The 22,692-nt window shown below is 36.5% G+C and overlaps 1 protein-coding gene across 1 annotated transcript in view; it reads right to left on the bottom strand.

The window, feature by feature from the left end:
• Positions 1-22,692, bottom strand: part of scn5lab (sodium channel, voltage gated, type V-like, alpha b) — a 153,213-nt gene that overhangs the window by 129,346 nt on the left and 1,175 nt on the right. The window lies entirely within an intron of this gene.

Raw genomic sequence — 22,692 nt, forward strand, 5'->3', positions numbered from 1 at the left:
TTTTAGTTTTTTTTATTATGCACTTTTGACATTTTTATTTATTTTTAAATATTACTATTTAGGTTTAATAATTTTCAATTTCAGGTTTTGCTTTAATCCTATTTCAGGTTTTTTATTTATTTCCAGTTATTAATTTTATATTCTCAGTTTATTAAAATTTGTAGCTATTTTGTTATGCACTTTTGTCATTTTCATTAGTTTTTGTTGTTATAAATATTACCTAATACCTTAATAAATAGTAAACTTATTTCAGCCAAGGAAACATTTCTACATTTTGTTTAGTTTATATTTTTTTATTGATTACTTATATATAAGTACTTATATAATAACCCTGGTGGGTAGGACTTTGTTTTTATGTTCCATACAAAAAAAATATGCAAAAATACAAAGAGGTTAAGACAAGGAACAACTTGCATAGTTTGGTTTAATGCAATATGGCATTCAGTTGTGTTCAGTTTGCTTTTCGCATGTGCATCATGTATAGTAAACAGCTTCAATTAGCTGAGAATTTAAAGCTGTGAAATCTTGATTTGGACCAGTAAGAAACCATATCAATCACACGGAGAACCATAATGATGAATGTTCTTGCACTACCACACCACCAACGAGGGGTTAAACAGATTTCCAAACGTCAGTCCTGAGTCTGAGCACTGAGAATAACCCCAGTCTTTATTTCCATACCATTTCAGAGACGCTCGGCCCGGAAGGCAGCAGAGCCCACATTGTGTCCAGTGGAACCGAACAAAAACCCAACATGCCGGAATTGTTTTCTCGCCTCGCAGCAGAATTTCTGACTGAGATTTTCCCTTTGAGAGAGAGAGAGAGAGAGAGCAAACCCTGCAGCGTTGTGCGTTAACAGCACCAGACGAACGTCTCAGGCTCGTTCTGTGGCCCTGAAACTCAGCATTTGCACCCACACACATATTCAAATCGACACATTATTCAGAGAAAGGTGGTGAGGTTCACTTTGTCTGAATTTTAATGACGCATTAGATAGATTACAGGAATTTTAATTTCTTTAATTATTGTACATTCTCTAATTTATATATATATATATATATATATATATATATATATATATATATATATACATACACATATATATATATACATATATATATATATACACACACACACACACACACACACACACATATATATATATATATATATATATATATATATATAATTTGAATGCAATTCAAATAAAATGAGAAATGATCGTATGCCTTAAAATAGCTCATATACAGGTATTTAATTAGGATAATTGAGCTCAGACACATTTGCTCACTAAATGCTGCGTTAGAGTCGCATTGCCAAAGCTCTGTCCAATTACCTAAATGTATTTTTTTTAATTGCTTGAGCGAGAGTCTTTCATCTGTGACGGGAGCCGCTCTGCACCAAATTCACCGACCAGAACACCTTCAACTTTCTGTCCCGACACATTTAAACACTGTTCACCTGTCGATCATCCATTAAATGAAATCGTTATCGACAAAATCCATCTTACCATTTATCAAAATCCATTTACACTGCAATTACAATTGCCTAAATAATGCATGGTTTTGAGATTACAGTAATGTTCTAAATATAACATTTTGAATATATTAATATGAAATGTTGAAATCGTAATAAGTATAGAATCATTAATTTTAGGTTTCAGAAGGGTGATTGTTTATGATGCCATTTGGGAAAAGGCCTGACTTTATGAATGAGTCATTGAATCATTGACTCGCCCGATTTGCTCAATAACAGTGAATCATTCAAGAACGAAACACAGCGGTGTGTTGCTGGGAGACGCAACTTTTCTGCTTTATTTGGAACCATTTTCATTGGCAAAGTAGAGAAAAAAAAGAGTCAAAATTGACAATGCTGTGTCTAAAAGTTGTCGGATGGATGGATGGATGGATGGATGGGTGGGTGGATGGATGGATGGATGGACGGGTGGGTGGATGGATGGATGGATGGACGGGTGGGTGGGTGGATGGATGGATGGACGGGTGGGTGGGTGGATGGATGGACGGGTGGGTGGGTGGATGGATGGATGGATGGACGGGTGGGTGGATGGATGGACGGGTGGGTGGATGGATGGATGGGTGGGTGGGTGGGTGGGTGGATGGGTGGATGGATGGGTGGGTGGATGGATGGATGAATGGATGGATGGGTGGGTGGATGGGTGGGTGGATGGGTGGATGGGTGGGTGGATGGGTGGATGGATGGATGGACGGGTGGGTGGGTGGGTGGATGGATGGGTGGGTGGATGGATGGATGAATGGATGGATGGATGGGTGGGTGGATGGGTGGGTGGATGGGTGGATGGATGGATGGACGGGTGGGTGGGTGGATGGATGGATGGATGGACGGGTGGGTGGATGGATGGATGGGTGGGTGGATGGATGGGTGGGTGGATGGATGGGTGGGTGGATGGATGGATGAATGGATGGATGGGTGGGTGGATGGGTGGGTGGATGGGTGGGTGGGTGGATGGATGGATGGATGGGTCGGTGGATAGATGGATGGATGGGTGGATGGATGGATGGATGGATGGGTGGATGGATGGGTGGATGGATGGGTGGATGGATGGATGGACGGGTGGGTGGGTGGATGGATGGATGGACGGGTGGATGGGTGGATGGACGGGTGGATGGGTGGATGGATGGATGGGTGGATGGTCGAATGGATGGATGGCTGGGTGGGTGGGTGGATGGACGGATGGATGGATGGGTGGGTGGGTGGATGGATATTTTTACAAATAAAAGATACTGATTGAGTAAATGCTTTTGCAGTGAATATGTTGAGTTTGTCTCATTTTTCTTGACAGCATCACTGCATCTGAGATGGAATTCGGGGTCACCTCGGGACGCTGAGATTCGGGATGCTGAGATCTGGGGTCACCTCAGACTCAGAGATCTGGGGTCACCTCGGGACGCTGTGGGGGCGAGTGCCAAAACAAACGTCTGATGTCGACGAAGGAGAGCAGCTTGTCACTGACATCACGTCTGCGTGTTTTAACGGCTCCGACCGTTCCAGGCCAGAGCGCCCCCGTGATGCACACGCAACCAAACAAGAGAACATCAATGAATGAGGATGAGACGTGTCAGCCGTGTGTGTGCGCACATTACCATCACACAGTGTGTGGTGTGATTATTACAATTACATTTATTGAACAGTTGTCAGCTGCAGCACTGGATATATGTATGAAGGTGTTCAAATGCATTAAGTTACACGCCAAATATAATCATTTTTGAAATGAACTATAATATACCCGTAAACATTATGAACATTTTTAATTTTTGTTAGTTTAAGATGAATAACTGAAATGACTAAAAATCAGAAAAAAATGAAATAGACATTAAAAAAAAAAAAAAAAAAAATTACTAAAATAAAAATTCAAATAAAGAAAGTTATTTTTTTTATGAATGCTATAAAAAGTATATAAATGTCTAGTAAAATAAGGCTCATGTTGCCTTGGCTCTTGAAGGCTGTGGAATATGTGATGCGGTGGGAATTCCTCAGGCTTTAGTCATGAGTTTGCTGTGGTTCGAGGCCCGGCCTGTGGTGTCAGCGGCCCGGATGAAGTCACGGCTCTTATCTGCACACTTGACACTGAGAAGTTACAGAGCCAAAGTCAAATGTCAGTACAGTCTCTGCCACCAGCGGGACGTATCAGAAATGACATCATAAAAGGTCCCTCATGCAGACCAGAAGCAAACAAGCAGGAGAATGTCAGCGGCGAGAGAAAGAGCAAGCGCATGCCCTAGAGAAGAGTGTGCAAGCGCTGCGTTTCACAATCTGAATTCATTTAACGCTGACATTTTACATTTAAAGGAAGACTTCAGTCAAAAAATACTTTTTGTGTTGCACTTTTTCAGATTTTTTTTGGAGCTTGACGCTTTAAATTTAAATAAACGAATTTTCATTTTTGCATAAACTATTCTTTTATTATATTCACTGTAAAAATAAAAAAAAAGTTGCATCCTTAAATTTATAAGAAGTACAATGAACTTGGATGTTTAAGTCATTTCAACAAATTACATTAAAATGAATTTTAAAAATGAGTTGAATCTTGTATAACTGCATATATATATAACTTATTTTGATGAGTTAAAGCAATGTGAAAACATATGTTGTCATGACTTATTGATCATATAATTTAAAGTTTATGAATTTAAAGGTATAGTTCACCCAAAAATGAAATCATTTACACGCCAGATCATGGTTTCCATTCTTCTATGTTACAGGTTTTTTCCCTGATTCTTGTAGTTTGTCATTTTAAATTGTGCAACAATAATTTTCATTTTTGCATGAACTTACTTTTCATTACATTCGAGTTTAAGGCGGAAGTGTGTGTGATGCATTCGACTGAGCTTATGTTTGAGAACATTCATTAATTTAACGTTGATATTTTACATGGTTTGCACTCAATAATACAAAATAAAGTGCATTTAAAGGAATAGTTTTCCTGAAAATGAAATCATCTACACATCAGATCATTTTTTCCATGAAATGTATGTTGCATTTCTAATCTGGGTTTGTTACGACATAGCAGAATTTACATTTTTGCATGAACTATTCGTTCATTACATTCGTATAATTTAAAGTTTATGAATTTAAAGGTCACGACAGAAGTGTGTGCGATGGATTTGACTGAGCTTATGTTTGAGAATATTTATTAATTTAATGTTGATATTTTACATGGTTCACACTTTCTAACCTGGTGCAACATGGCAGAACTTTTGCATGAACTATTCTTTAAAATGCTATTTGCGAGCGAACATTATAGTAATTATAAGATAACATACTATGACTTTTGGCTTGATCCGTTTGGTCACTGATGTGCCTGTTGTCCAGGCATGGCTATTTCCATTTCCATTTCCATAAACCATCTCTCAATAGATAACCGAAGACCGACTCCCATAAAAACAGATTGGACTGCAAGAATCTGCATATATATTACGAAATGTTCCATGAGCATCTACTGAAATAATTAAGACACTGTATGTATGTATCTTCTGAATGTCACGGCTTCTGCTGGCGGCCCTGATTCATGCATACGGCGTATGAATCCTCTGGGTCACGCAGTGCTTTCTGCATCACTGATCTGATGACAGACTTTCATGATGTCGATCTGGGGTCAGTTGCACACAACTAGCCATTAGTTAAGGCTAATTATTCTTACTTTTCAGATTCAAATAAGACCAGTCTGGGTCTAACATAACCAGAGAAACGGTGTTCTCCAGCAAAAACAGTGATTTTAACTAAACGGCGACGTTTCCCTCCTTCATTTCCATCTCCTCTTTATATTATAATCGACTCTCACAACATCATGATCTGTCAGCGAGGTTCCCTCGAGATTTCAACTGAAGACAGACTGATTAAACCCGCACAGAAACAAGGTCACTCGAAATCAACCAGGCCACCGTAAGTGACCAGAACTTTACCATCAACAATGCATGAATTATTGAATCCCAGAAGGATTGTGAAGTGGCTTCAATCTAGACGCCCGTTCCTCAGTTCCTCAGAGACTCGGACTCTTGTTAATTAACACGGTAAGTGACCGCGGTGAGAAATGCCATCGGTGAACAGTCACGCTCATTGTTTCTTGTGTGATGGATCACGCTTGTTCACCGCTGAAGCCGATAGAGTCAGAGATTAGAATTAGACGAATGGATAAATGACAACGAGTTACTCAATCGCAGTTGAGACACAAGAGCGTTAGGGTTTAATTTAGGGGAACCACTTATGGACTGGGCGATAAAGCTAAAGTAATTATATCTTAATATTTTGATGATCCTCTGATGATGTTCAATACATTCTCCACTGTTTAAAGGTTTGGGGTCGGTAGGGATTTATTTTAATGTTTTATAAAAAAGAAAATACTTTTATGCTCACCAAGGCTGCATCTAATTGATCAAAAATACAGTAAAAAATTTGAAATATTATTACACTTTAAAATATCTGTTGTCTATGTGAATATATAGTAAAGTGTAATTTATTCCTGTGATCAAAGCTGGATTTTCAGCATCATTACTCCAGTCTTCAGTGTCACATGATCCTTCACAAATCATTCTAATATGATGATTTGATGCTTATTCTACTTACTTTACTTGATGATACGTTTTGTTTCACAAGATGAAACAAAGTTAAGAAACAGCATTTATTTGAATTTTAAATCTTTTGTGAAATTATACAAATCGAACGTTTGACTGTTAGTGTATCTCAATATTTAATGTCTGAAAGTAACAATATTGAACAAAAATGTGCACCTACTCATATTTATATTTTAATACATGCAAAATGTCATGCAAATTAATTTTTAATGAAAGAATCATTGAATCAGAGTTAAACTGATTCAGTTAAACGAACTGATTCATGAAAATTAAGTTGCATTTTTGAATCAAATTTTTTTTGTCTAATGAAGTTTAATAGCCAAACACTCATTAAAATTTGCTTGTGTTATACGCAAATAAATCGTGACTATGCAAAATATAGTCCCCCATAGTAACTTCTTTACTGTATTCATTACCATAATTTTATGCAATCGTTATATATTCAGTCCTATAATTCAAATGGTTTACCACTGTTCTTTTCAGAAATATTTGTTGTTTTCATTAATCAAGTGTTTTTTTGCGCTGCTAATCAGATTAAATGTCCCATTATTCTGCTCTTTGTTCTTCATGTGAAGCACACATTGTTAAACTGAGTTGATGCATGTGTTGTGTTTGATCCAGGCTCTTTAAATCTCTGGATGTGTGAGATGTGGATTGCGTGATCGCATGCTTTGCCCTGAATAACTCTCAGCAAGAAACCCTCTGTGATCAAGCTCTCACCGAACACTCAAGTGAGCAAATCAAGGTTAAATGAAAACTGATAGTTGTTTAGTGAGGAAACACTAAACCAGGTAATGTGTTTCTGCACGAGCATCGTGTGTTCGCGATCAGGTTTCCTATCCTATAGCCTAGCGGTGTTTAGCGCACTTTATTTGTGTTATTTGTGGAAATACTCAACAGGTTTAGATCTCATCAACTAAACCTGATATGCATCAATACATAAGAGATGCACATGAGTCTTAAGAAGTCCATACAAAATACCACAGTATTACTATGGTACTACCATGGTATTATTTCAGTACAGTGTAAATTCCACATTATATGAATATGGAATATTAAAAACATCATTGTACACATCTATGATTTTAGCTGTACAATGTTTTTTTGGGGGTTTTTTTAATGACTTGGTGACTTTAGTAGGAAAAAAATTATTTTTATTCTTTCTCTTATTTCTCTTTTGCAATGGTGCAATGAAGTATTAATATAATGCATTTTTGTGTTTCCATGCCTGTATAGAATATGTATAAAATATTACTTAATCAATATCATTTTCTAATTACTGTATATTATGTATAAAGTGGTTGTATTTTTAAGTGTGAGCGGACTTTAAAGAAAGTACATTGATATGTTGTTTTTTCTTTAAAAAAAGACTTTTGCGTAGTATATACTGTAGTAAATTTGTGCATGTATTAATTTATCATTTTGAGGATTATGATTTAGATTTGTATTGTATATTTTTTGATGGCTTTTAAATCAAGGGTGGTTATTATTATAACTTAAACTAAAAACAATGTTGTTAATTGAAATAAAATAAACATGAACTGAAATAAAATAATTTAAACTTATTTTGAGATAGTTGCTAAAGCAACATTTCCAATTTTCATTTTGTTTAATGTACTAAAAAATTTAAAATATATAAAAATGTCACAAAAAACACTTTATCTGCGATTAAAATGGAATATATAATCATTAAATCTAATTCAAAACAGTATCTGAATGATACAAAAACAAAACTGCATTTCAATATGTTTATTTATATATATATTTTGTACATTTACTACTGTATATGATTGAACTTATTTTTTTTTTCAATTCACTTCAATATACATATAGTAGAAGAATAATGGTTGACATTTTTTAGAAGATAAAATAAAAAAGATTTTTTTCTCGACTTGCAAAAAATGTAGAAACATTTTCACTCGGAAACTGCAAAATTTCACAGATAATTAGAAAGAAAATGCATGAAATGCATTGAACTAAAAGTGAAGTAGAAAAATGGTATTTTCTTGTAAAAGCACTCCACTAATCTTTGTTTTACTTCCGATCAATATTGTAATGTTGACATTTGTTTTTCTAAGGATACTGTGTGTTCAGTTCCACTGATTAATTTTGAGATATCTGCAGTACAGTAATGATGATTTGTCGTAAAAACCGCATGCATTGTGTTTTTCGTTTCTACAGGTGGGAAAATGGATGCTTCCAACGACTTTTTTCCAGACGTAATTTCAGGACATGATTAAGCATAAGGTTTCACCCCTCATCCTCGAGATTTTACAAACTCCTCCTAAGAGATCCCTGCTGGAGTGAAGGAGTCACTCGAGTCTGATTTCAGTGGGCGTATTGATTTCTGAGCGGCGTCATTAGCGTGTTGCTAGCATGCTAACTGCGAGTTCTCCCCCGTGATTACAGCGGCCCACTGAACCTGCTGTCAATCAACCCCTCCCGAAACCCTCACCTTCCAGGGGAACCGCAGTCTGCGTGCGTGGGGAAGCAATTAGTGATTAATACACTGATTAGCATTGAAAGGCTGGCTGTTAGCGAGTGTGTGGGTGTAGCCTGTCATCATCTCCGACAGACGTTTCAGATCCTACTTGAGGAACGGATGAAATCTTCAGGGATGAACCCGTGTCACTTTGAGCGACTGTGCTTGATTGCGGACTTATTCAGGAGCTTTTTGGGATAGAGTAGAGTCCCTGTCATATTAGACACAATCAGTAATTCGAAAGAATGCTGTCGTGCATCATGATCAATTACCAAGTGCTTTATATGTGATTGCAAACTGCTTGAGTTTGACTTAGGGCTTCTTACAAACAAACTCTGACGCTGCGTTTGATGAACACCCAGCTGAAGGCCCTCATATACGTGAAGACGGACTGCTGTGACGTCATTTCGGACAAAATCAGGCCAAAACGAAGATCGTTTTCAGAGTTCGAAAGAGCTTGCCAACACTGGTAAACACCTTCGAACTCTCATTGGTCCGTGGTGATGATGTAATAGGTGGGTGTGGCTTTGAGGCTCCGCCTTCTTTGACATGTAAACAATCAAACGCGAGTAACACACTAGAGAGCTGCTTTATAGAAGAAAATGATGTTTTCTGACACTGTTTTTTCATGTTTAATACAGTAAAGCTGCTTGCTTTTAAACAAATCTATTGTATAAAGTGCTGTATAAAAAAAACATGCTGAATTGCAGAGCTGGTGCAAACATCTCCACATCTCTACGATCAGAAGCTTTCTGAACGGCTGTTTTCTCACCGCTGGCATTTCTGTTGTGCGTTTATTTCGTTATTGAGAGGAAAGCACACAGCACATATTTACAGATTCATCTAAACGCCGTTCTCAGCAGCGTGGACTACAGTATATCACTGGACACTTATTTCAAACTTCTTTTTTACCCCAAAGCAAAGAACGAAAAAGTTCTTTGCAGTGAGTATATCGAGGCATTAACAGGGAACGTTCTCAGATCTAACATAATGACAAGATCCTATCAAAGTGATAAACAAATATCCTTCCAGTAAAGTTCGTTCAAAGACATCTGGTCTTTAGTAATGTTCTCAAAACTTTAGTGCAAAACCTTTTTCTTCTGTTGAACACATTCATTTTATACATGTTGCTACTCGTTTCAGAACATTCCAAAGTAACATTCCCAAACTGTTTGAAGAATGATTAAATGGAATGTTTCCTTGATGTCCGCAAATCTACCAAAAAGAAATATAGGCGTTTTGAACTTTCAGAGATCAGTTTTCAGTTTTCATAACTTAATGGGAACATTGACAAAACGTTCTTAGCAATGCATATGACCTGACTGTTGTTTGGCCCCGTTTACACCTGATATTAAGATGCGTTTAGGTCGATCGGATCTCAAGTGGACGAGGGAGACACATTCCCGTTTACACCTGGTGTTTTAAACCGTCTCTTTTATCCACTTCTGTCCTGATTTCTTCGAGGGGAGGGTCTATGGGCGAGTTAATGTACGGGTTTTTCCAGATCTTTTGATCTAATGGACAAAATAAGCTCACGCAAATTACACATGAACACGGGCGGAAACGACGGGAAACCATACGCAGAGCATCAGCTTTAGTTTCTGCTCTGACAGCCGTAAGATCATGCCGAACGCTGGGAGTGTGTGTTAGAAATCAGGAATGGTGAGAGAACATTGTGTTCGGTACGTTTTTCATCTTCAAACCAAACTTGTGTCTTCAGCCGACAAAGTTTAAATCCCGTCTGACTATAGCGCTCTTCCCATAATGTTCACGTGTTCGGTCAGTAAGCGTCTTTTGAGGCTGTTCGAATGCATTCGATCACATGAGTGTTTACACTACGAAAGCAATCTGGTCGAATGCGATTTCGACTATGAAAGTGGAAACGTTTTACACCCCGTTTACTCCTGTATTTAGCGCCGTCCACTTGTGATCTGATCGACCAAAACGCATCTTAATACCAGGTGTAAACAGGGCCTTAGTTAGCTAGACATATTGACTAGAGGTGTAATAGTTCTGGAATAATCTCAACATTGGTAATTCTGATCTGAATATATATGAACAAAAGCAACAGATTCAATTCAAGATTCACTCTCAAATAAGAAACTCAACAGAATATGCTCTAATTATATGCCATAAACACATCACAACAGAATAAACTGAATAAACTTGTGTCCTTATTAAGTGCATAAATCCTCATCCTGACAGCAAACAAGTCTCTGTTAAACTTTACAGACCTAAACCCTCAAGTCACATTTATTTCCACAGCGCTTTATAATACAGTTTCAAAGCAGCTTCACAGTAATAAACAAGAACATGTCTTAAAATTCATAAATTATGAAATTCAGTTTAATCTGTAAAGCATGCAGCTCCACAAAAGACAATAGTGTCATTTTTCAGCTCACTGTTGATTCAGTTCAGTTCAATAATGGTCAAATTTGCCAAATTAATCTTATCATTGTAACGTATGTCCACTGATGGCAAGTTTGAAGAACCCATGTGCAGTTTATTGACATAAGCGTAGACAAAATACACAATAAACAAAGACTTGAACCATGAACTAAACTTGAACAGAAACGTAAACTCACCACAACAGAAGTTATATGAACAAAGCTAGACAAAAGAACAATGAAACATGAGGGTTGTTTATACACTGACTAATGACTAACAAGAAACACCTGTGAACAATCAAAAAATGAACCAATGAGGAAGCAGGACACATAACCAGAACAATCAGAACCTGACAAGACTACGGAGTCACATGATATTAGGGATGCGCGATACCGATTATATGTTCATTTTTAATGTTATCGTTATCGGCCCGATAAGAAATATATATTACCCGATATATTAAAACCAATAAATAATGGGTTATTTCCTTCAGCTGAGACACTGTTCAACATGATGGTTTTGAATTGCTTGAAATATGATTGGAATCGCTTCAAAAAAGGAAAATGTCAGTCATATAGGCTGCATAAAATTAATTGTGTGCTTGGGACACGACTTTTAATGGTGAGACTTTTGTTTTTGGAATCAGGCTCTCAAAAATTATATAAAAATTCGGATTTAGATTTATCGGCCAATATATCGATTATTGGCTTTCAAGTAGACAGAATTATCGGTTATCGGTATCTAGCAAAATTTTCATATCGGTGCATCCTTACATGATATAACCAGGAAACATGACTAAGAAAACTACAAAATAAAAGTATGAAAAGATAAACGTGAACCAATGACAATTATTCAGCTCAAGTTTTGTTCTCAGTTTAGTTTCAGTGCAGGTAAATCGGTGATTTTACTGAATATTAATTGCTTTTGAATTGATTTGATGACACCAACGTGAAAACTCAAGTGATGAGTGTTTCCAGGTGGACTGATGATAAACTCCCTGATTTTTATCTCTTCAACTGAGAGTGAAAACATGCTATTGTGGTTCCAACCATCAGTGCAAAGTTTTCCAAACAGACCCACGGTTTTGCTCTGCTACTATGCCAGTAGTATCTCCACATGACTGGCGTTCTTTCTGCCCACCGTCAGCTTTCCATGGGTCAGCTGTCACTTTCAAAGTAGGACAACGCTTGTCCTCACTCATCCTGAGCTTACAGTCACACCTCGACCTACGGGGAACGGGAGACGCATTCCCAGACCACTACAGTTGACGACACTAACTCAGTATTAGACTGCAGACGAACACAGAAACACACTGTGACAGCTAAAAACCAATGTTTTTTAACAGTTGCTAAGGAAGGAAGGACACTCGCTGTGGTGTCAGCTGTCATTCTGACTCCAGGGCTTCACTCAGGTCCTCCTGGGAAGCTCCTGATTGTAAACTCGAATGTGTTTGGCTGGAAAAAAATCGACATGTTGGGCAATTTCTTTCTTTCTCTTAAGGACAAGTCGCTTTTTTAGCACTGGTGCAATGAAATATGAATACAAGGTATTTTATTAACATTTATGCATTTGGCAGATGCTTTTATCCAGAGTGATTAGCATTTAACAGACGCTTGCAAATGCAAAATGCTTTTATCAATGGAGGCACAAACCTGCATATATTAAAAATAAATAAATATATACATATATAGATAAGTAAATAAATGTAATAATAGGAAAATAAATAGCAAAACAAATGACTTGATAAAAAGCAATATCATTTATTTTAATTAAATTTAATTCTGAATAAATTTTTTATTACTACTTTTGTATTTTTTTTATTTTTACATTTATTTATTTTATTCTTTTTAACTTTAATTTATTTATTTATTCTTTAATTTATTTATTTTCACATTTATTTTATATGTATTTATTTAAATCTTCATTTGTTTATATTTATTTATTACCACGTGTAAAATAAATATTATAAATAAATAAATAAATAAAAGTAAAAAAGAATAAAAAATTAATACAGCAAATAATAAATGAAGGGAAAAAGTAATACACAAATTAATTCAGGATTAAATTGAGTTAAAAAAGGAATTCAAAATGTTTTATCAAGTCATTTCTTTATTGTCCTATTATTACATTTATTTTTTTATTTATCTGTTTGTTTGTTTGTTTATTTATGCATGTTTGGGCCTCAATTTATCCAAAGCGACGAGGAACAAAAGCAATTCGTCAATATTCATTATATTCAAGGCCATTTTTATTAGACAACTAGATTAGGAAGCAAGCTAGAAAGAGGAGCAATGCAGATTTAATCACTATTTTTGTGTTTACATGCCTGTACATGAAAGAAAGAAAAAAAAGATCAAGAGTGCAATAGTGACATTTGATTAATCCAAATGCAAGTATCTGAGTCTCATCCGCTGCTGTCTTCACGCTGTTCTCCTTTAAGATCCGCTCACTCGTTCTGATTCTCATTAAGTGTCTCATTGCACTGCCACACATTTCAATTTCACTCCAAAGAGGTCACAGCACTTTCGGCTCTTCTGTTTGTCTCTCTCTGAGGCCCGTGTGTGGCACGTTTCTACGGTTTTACTGTATGTCTACCTCTCCTTTACCACCCTCACACACCGCTGTCTGTCCTTTATATTAAACTAGTGTTCACAAGCCATTTAACTTCTGTAAATCACACCAATCTGAGACATACATCCTTAATATTATGTTGAGAATTAAAATTGGTTACATTTTTTCTTTTGCTCACCAAGGCTGCATTTATTTGATCAAAAATACAGTAAAAATGTGAAATATTATTACCGTTTAAAATATCTGTTTTCTATGTGAATATATAGTAAAGTGTAATTTATTCCTGTGATCAAAGCTGAATTTTCAGCATCATTACTCCAGTCTTCAGTGTCACATGATCCTTCACAAATCATTCTAATATGATGATTTGATGCTCAGGAAACATTTATGATTATTATCAATGTTGAAAATAGTTCATATTTTTGAATACAGTTATTTATTTTTCAGGATTCTTTGATGAATAGAAAGTTCAAAAGAACAGCATTTATTTGAAATAGAATCTTTTGCAACATTATGAATGTCTTTACTGTCACTTTTGATCAATTTAATGCATTCTTAATGAATAAAAAAAATTATACCATACTTTTAAATGATAGTGTATCACTGTTTCCACAAAAATATGAACTGTTTTCAACATTGATAATAATCAGAAATGTTTCTTGAGCACAAAATCAGCATATTAGAATGATATGTAGGAGTTTTAATTGGAGTTTATTCTACTGTATAAGTTTATTTATGAACATTATTTATGATTATTATCAACGTTGAAAACAGTTCTGTGGGTTACATGAATAGTTCTCTCATAAATGAAAATGCTGTGATCATAAAAGTAGTTTAAGCAAGATAGTGTTGTTTAAGAAACATCCCCAAATAATTGAATGTATGCACTTTTATACATTTTAGGTATTCTGCTATTTGCTTCACAGAAGGAAGGAACAACAAACTATGATAGAAGTTTCATTTGTGGATGAACAACATCTTTAACTTCGGCATCCACACGTGTGTTTGGCTGCATCTACTCTATTCTCCTCTTCCTGAGGGCATTATCTCCCTGTAATGTGATAAAGAAAAATACAACTCACTTGTAAAGCTATTTGTTATTGTCTTCATTAAATGATGGCCTGTGAATCACTGTAATGGCCTGTGCGATTCCCTCTGGCTCTGGAGGCTGAAGAAAAGTGTGGCTCGTCGTGTGAGACAATTTACCAAGTTTATTTGTCATTTACTGACTAAAAAAATCACATTATCAGTCAAACGGAATTATATTAACACGAGGATATTCTTACCGTTCCACCAAAGCAAGCAGGCCAGAGCTCGTACACATGTAATAAAACCCGTCCTGACCATCAATCCCACTTTTCCGTAGCTTCATCCTGAAATGGCACAATCTTGATCAGTTTAATCATTTTTGCATTGATTTTCTGGTTTCCCGAGTCCGGTTTCTGCACAGGGAGAGCGTCGGACTGCCGTGACCCACTTAGATTAATCTTATTTGAGCTTTGTCTTCAACACCATGTCACTTTCTGCTTCCCGTGAACAAGAAACCGAACAGCACTGCAAATATTCTCACTGGTTGAGGAACGAAATGAACTGGACCTGCGTCCTCCGTCCCTTCACCTGTCTGACTCGCATGGGTTTCTAAGAACAATTACTAAACAAAGAGAGCTTTGAAAACACACTAAATGAATGCTCCTGCTTTTAATGACTCGGTATGAATGAACACTGTGCAAACAGACTCTTCCTAATTGCTTGTTTCTCTTGCCCACAGACCGTCCGCCACACGCGAACGAATGCAAACACGCGTACATACATCACTGCACTATTTTTGTCAAAGTTTAGGACTGTGGTATCAGTGTCTGCCAGGCTAAAGCCCTCAAGCTTCGTTTAAAATAGGAAAGCAGTAACATGCTATCGGATTGTGACAGAAGTAAAAGTATGATGGTTGTGTTTTCCTTTGAGCATCGGCCAACAAAGCGCCCGACGCTTGCCAGAATCAATGTGTGTGTGTGTGTGATTCTGAATGCATCTGAACTGTTTGCCAATAATAGCTCAACACAAAAGAGCATCCGAAACCAGTTCAGTGCATAAAGGGTTCTTCCAAAACGCCAGAAAATCTCCATTCTGTAAACTTTGTGTCTCTGATGATGAGGATGATGATGATGATGATACAGCCATTTAAAAATGTTTTCTGGGTATTTTAAATGACACAGGTGTGACAATCAGATGCTTCCAAGAAAAAGGACTGCCAGCATGTACAAGCTGTGAAAGTAAGTCCTATACATTCATGTACACAGTGAAGACAAGTCCAGCTCACCTTTCAACACAAAAATATTATATTTTGCATTAAAGAGTCGTATTATGCCCTTTTGGCTCTACTAGAACAGGTTTTCCTGCTTGAATGTTGATTATTTTCCTCATATTCTCCATTGTTGCGGCTCCTCTCTTCCCAGTCTGTCAGTAACACTCTGTTTACTTCCTGTCTCTATGAAGCCCCTCCTTCTGAAAAGCACACTGTGCTCTGATTGGTCGGCTGGAGCAGCGTGTTGTGATTGGTCGAGCGCTTCGAGTGTGTTTGGGGAAATGTCCCGCCCCTTTCCATAACCGCCAGTTTAACACACTACTAACTAACTCAACCAGGACTAACCCCTAACTATAACTAACCCCTTTATTCTGCGCATTAATTATTTAAATGAGGAATGTTTCTTTTTTATTCGATTTTTTGACACTATTTTCATCGCAATTACGCACATTTCTGTGTCTAAACACTGTAATTTTCTGTAATGCTCATTCTTAACGCCGCTTCTCAAAGATTCTTTGATATATTTTTTTATATACAGTCAATACCAAAATAAAAAAAGAAATTATTACTCCCACAATTTAAGTGGGACCATTAAGTACCATTATTTTTCTGCATCACAGTAAAGAGAATTAGATTTTTTAATTGATATTCTTGCATTACAGCAATGAGAACTGTCGTGAAAATAATGTCACAAGAAAAATCTGTAACACTTTATTTTAGGGTTCAAGTCTCACGATTAACTAGTTGCTTATCAGCATTCATATTACTAGGATATTGACTGTTTATTAGAACTTATAAAGCATGTATTAATGAATGACTGTATCCATTAATCTTCATTATTAGACTGTATTCACTGTATGCATCCCTTAATCCTACCCAATAACTAAACGTCACACCTTATAAACTATTAATAAGCAGTCATTAGGAGTTTATTGAGGTAAAAGTTGAAGTTAATAGTAAATATGTGTTCCCCATACTGAAGTGTTACCAAAAATTCTTAATGGTTTTGCATCATCACGACAGATTCAGTGAAACTGGCCCACAAATAGTCTTCATTATGAAATCAGTCCTGTCGCCCACTGCATGACTATACACATTAAACCACAGTCGAGTTCTCGCAATATGAAACATGAATCACACATCATTTAAGTTCCAATAGCACAGATGTTCGCATTAAGCAGTGTGTGCATTACGTTAATGGCCGATGCATGTTCTCCACAGACAGCAGAGGAAGAGCCCATTAAACACACACAGTAAGACATCACACCGAAGACACCGGGCGGACAGAAACACCCCGAATTACAACATAACCTTTGCAACCTTGTAACGGTGATTTATCTGGAGCAAAGCTACAAATCTTGCATGGCAAAGAGCAGCGTGAACCTTTTTCCTTGAGTTCACCGCGAAGAAACGCTGGGTTCAAGGACGGTTTAAACCAGTGGCTCAAGGGTCGTTTTGATGGGCGTGTTTGAGATCCGTCTGGGTCATATTTCACCCCAAAACCAGGAAATAAGAAATCAGATTTTGCATTAAGAAATGAAGGTTGACAATTAAGCACATTTAATCCAAATTTCCATTACTGTAATACTCATTATCCTAAAATTCTGAATAAATTAAAATAAACTCAGCTAATATTACCATTATATATCTTTGCAATAAGGTTGCATTAGTTTACTATATTAGTTATCATGAACTAACAATGAAAAATACTTGTTAATCTTATAAGTTAATTTCAACATTCACTATTAAATTCAAATGAACTAGTGTTAGCAAAGATAATAAATACTATAACAAATGTATTGCTCATTGTTAATCAGTTAATACATTAACTAATGTTAACTAATGTAAACTGTTACTGTGTATCCTTACATTTTAAATATTTATTTTATTTGCAGTAGTGAATTTCACTGCTTGTAAAGCGTCAGTTTAGAGATCTGAACTATCTGACTGACTAAACAGGTCAAGTGACTAGATTTTATTGAAACTAGATTTAGTTTTAACAAGATTTTAGAACATTTTAAAGTGGGAGCAATGATCAGAATGTTTATTTTTAGAGTGAAAATAATGGAAATGTGATATTGTGTGTGTGTGTGTGTATTGTCACTGTCGGGCAGAAACCATTAGTCATCCTTTTTACATATGTCTGTGGGTTTTGCAAATTTTTAACCAATGAAAAGCATTAAAAAGAGCTTGTGACTAAACCTTGTAACTCCATTGGCTCCTCAAACTGTCAGTCAAACCTCATAACCCCGCCCACCTCTATTGAGAATGAAGTGCCAAACCGTTTGGAGTGTCTCTGCTTGTTTGCAGTGCAACGTTAACAGTCTGAACAGTCTAAAAGGAAAAAAAAATTACTAACTCCGGCCCCAGAGGTTTTATCATCTATATATCCTGACATATATTGAGTATATATTAGGGGTGTGACGAGATCTCGTGTTACGAGATCTCGCGAGATTAAAACGCGACGAGATTTCTCGTCGAGGTGAAACTTTGTCTCGTGAGTAAAAAAAAAAAAAAAAAAAAAAAACTTTGTCTCGTGAGTTGTTGTGATGTCAGCGTGATGGAGCGTGAGGGTGAAATTTGTATTGAAGATGCCCCTGCCACTTTTAAATCATTTGTGTGCCGGGCCAATCACACACACACACACTCACTGTCCCTCGCTCACTCACGCGCACACACACACAGCTCACTCGCGCGCGCACACACGCACACTCACTGTAACCGCACTCTCACTCACTCTCGCTCACACTCAACCCGTCGTGGAGGACCGTTAAAATTAAACATGCTAGTCTTTCTGTCGTGATGTCGTGAAGCATCACAGACTCGTTGTCGCCCACTATGACACACTATACGAAATGAAACGATCGAATCTTGCGTCCCGACGCCCGTTGTCCTTTACGAGTCTCCACGAAACGGATCGTGCCAAAATCGCGCTAAAATAGTGTAATTTGAACCAGGCAGGTAATAAACATTTGACCTATCACGCAAAGAACCTATTAAAGCACTAAGACATGGGAACAGTAGGGCCTATAGCTTAAAGTCATATCGACATCGCAATATTAAACAATGTTATCCCACATCGCAGCTTTTCCTCATATCGTGCAGCCCTGCCCAAAGGTCTCAACTGCTGCCAGAAATCGTCGACATGCTTATATTCTTGAAAAAGAACATGACCATATCTTAGGCTTATCTTAGTTAATTTATCTCTTTTTCATGCTTGAAGAAAAAAATTGTTTCTGTTTGAACTTGTAGTTTTGAGAGAGCAGTACTTTGATTATGGATACACACTTTGCATTTAAAGTGTTATTTCAGTTATTTATATTTATTTTATTTATACTGTTTTATTTTTTTATGTTCGATTTGTGGAAAGGAGTTAGATTTCTCATGTGAAATCGTACAGGGAGAAGTAGAGTTTATAGCAAAACATTTTGCAGTGTTTGCATGTCCTTTACTGCATAGAATTCATTAAAATAGAAGTAAAATAACATTCATTACAAGTTGATTTCAAAATGCACATAAATTGTTTTGCATTTTGTGATTTTCAGTTGAATAAAAGACTATTTTCCATTCATATATTTCATCATTGAGGATTTCTTAAAAATTGTGTAAAAATCTCGTCTTGTCTCGTTCTCGTGAACCCAATCTCGTGTCTCGTCTCGTCTCGTGGAGTAAGCGTCTCGTCACACCCCTAGTATATATATATCTCAACTACTGATTTAAAGGCATTTTGAGGTCAAATATGACAGTTTTCCTGAGATTCGCTCAGTTTCTGCAGAACTCGGCTGTTTGGATCCAGATCTCTGAGTTCAGGAAAGCACTGGAACGAACTAATCAATGAACAGGGGCTTTACAGCCGGTCCTCGTCCCTCGAGGCTTCATTCAAAGCCCAGATTAGTGGGCGGCCATTCGCTAATGTGGGTTTTTTCCCTCTGTGCGCATGATAAAACACTCCAGCTACTAAACTTAAACCAGGTTACAAATCCCTGGACACCGCAGGTCATTATCAGAGAAGGTGGACAAGAAGGTTATTCATCAAGTGTCTCAAATAAATGACACAACAATTACACTGTCCTTGAAGCTTCAATATGGATCACTTTAATGGGTCATTTTTTAGCCGACCAAAGGGCAAAGGTCACGATGGCCTAAACGGCACCAACAAGTGTTTTCACCTCTAGTAAAAAGTGTCAGATTACAGTCCTGAGCTATTTGACTGACTAAACAAGTGACTAGATTTTATTGTAACTAAATTCAATTTTAACAAAAAAATGTAACATGTTGAACTGGAACTAATATTAACAAATTCAACTTTTGATTTTGAAAATGTATTAGTAAATGTTGAAATTAACATGAACTAATATTAATAAATGCTGTATAAGTTTTGTTCATTCTTATTGAATTTTAGCTAATGTTGTTAACAAATTAAACCTTATTGTAAAGTACCATGTTAACATATAAAACTGCTTAAACTATTTTTTATAGACAACTATTTTCTCAAATATGTATTGTCAAAAGACAATTTTTTTATGTATGCATATATATAATTTTCACACGCGCACAAATATAGTGTGTGTGTGTGTGTGTGTGAAAAACTATATATATGCATATAAAAAAAATACAAAATTATATATATGCACATATACACAATATAATTTTATAAACCCTGATATGATTGTAAAGCGCTTTGGGTGTACAGTAGTACATAGTATATATATATATATATATATATATATTATGGAAGCTTGTTTCCGTCACAGAATAAAACATTTTAAAAGATAATTGCGACTTTTTATCTCACAATTGTGAGTTTACATTTAAATATAGATATAAACTCACAATTCTGACTTTATAACACGCAATTGTGAGTTTATACCTCGCAATTCTGAGAAATAAAGTCACAATTGTGAGATTAGAAGTCCCAATTAACTTATATTCTGTGGCGGAAACAAGCTTCCATAATATGCATATATATATATATATAATATATATATATATATATATATATATATATATATATATGCATATTATGGGTATTATATATATATATTATATTTATATATATATATATATATATATATAAAATGCTGTTGTTTTTTGGCTGAAAATGTTGAAATAAATAACTTTTAGCCATGTTGCACAGTCCTATCCTCGAAGTAAAGCGTATCAGCTTATCCCTTATTCATGAATTGCTCCCGTTCTGTATTTTCCGCTGTACAGGAGCTTCTGTTGCTGAATCCATCCTCAGCTCCGAGGAGAAGAAGAAGAAAGAAGAAGAAAGAAGAAGAAAGAAGAAGAAAGAAGAAGAAAGAAGAAGAAGTGCTGACAGCTTTACAAAAGCTCCCCGACCCCCAGCAGCTGATCACCGTTTATCAGGAGCTCAAACTGGACCAGCGTAGACCAACGGCAGCGCTAATGTAGAGTTTCAAGCACGCGTCGCGCTAATGGCTTCACTCTGAGCTGATCTAATGACAGACATGTTAGATCAGGCTAACTGACAGACACACACTCTCCCTCGCTGAGCTGGAGCTCTCAGAGATACAGGTGCTGTATAACACCACCAAATTATGTCAAAATGAAACATTGCTTGTCATTGTTTTCACAATAGTGATATAAATTGGACGTACTGAAGTCAAGCTGGGTTATAAAAGAAACAAAATATGAAAGAAACCACAGTGTGTATCTGCTACACGGGGGACAGAAACTGTCTCAGATTGCTTAGATGAGAATAGATGAGGCCATAGAGCACTTGTCACAAATAAATTATGACTGGCAAAACAAATAATGATTCAAGGTCAGCACTGCTGCTACAGTCACACACACTCGCTGCTTCTCAACACACACTAAACAGGCTTTATCCGCTTTATTAAGAGTTCTTCATCAATTCTAACAGCAATAGTCTTTTTAATCCCAGTCAGTCTCAGCCAATCAGAACAGACTGAAGCAAGAGCTCATACATCATTAATCGACAATATGACAGACGACACCCTGTTCATCATAATTAGAGTGATGATGTGGCATGAGTGATGATCCTTAACACGGGCCTTTTGGGTAACGCAAATAACTAAATCACTGAGGATTATATCGTGCATTGCTGTCTGTGTTACGATCACTTCCTGTTTATTTATCCTAGCTCAAGTCACACACACACACACACACACATAGACACACTCACTCACTCTCACACACACACACACACACACTCACACACACACACACGCACACAGACACACTCACTCACACACACGCACACTCACAAACACACACACACGCACCCAGACACGCATTCAGACACTGACTCACAAGCACATTCACAAACACACACACACACACACTGACTCACAAACACTCATTCACTCACACACACACACACACACACTCTCTCTCTCTCTCTCTCACACACACATTCACACTCACTCTCACACACACACACACACACACACAAGTGGTCTATATACTTCAGCTATCATTTACATTATACAAAGCACATACAAAATAAAAATAAAAATACAACATTAATTAATTCTAACAAGATCTTATTTCTGCAAAAATATCTGTTATCTGTATAATTTTTACTTTTGATGTTATTCAAATGGCAGAACACAACACTGAGAGGAAAACTAAACTTATAGGCTAACGTTACTTATTTATTACTGTAAGTTGACATTTTAAGACTTACAGATCCTTACAGTATACCTATTTATAATAATAATAATTAATTTTACCTGAATTGTATTACAGTAAACAATTTAGACCATATGTAATGGTAATATTTCGTGGTCGGTGCTGTTGTTTTTAAGCGTTTTACTTCACAATTTCCTCGTTTTTATGAACACGAATTCATGCTT

The sequence above is a fragment of the Abramis brama genome (genome assembly GCF_963993115.1).
Source record: "Abramis brama genome assembly, chromosome: 24".
Lineage (NCBI taxonomy): Eukaryota > Metazoa > Chordata > Actinopteri > Cypriniformes > Leuciscidae > Abramis > Abramis brama.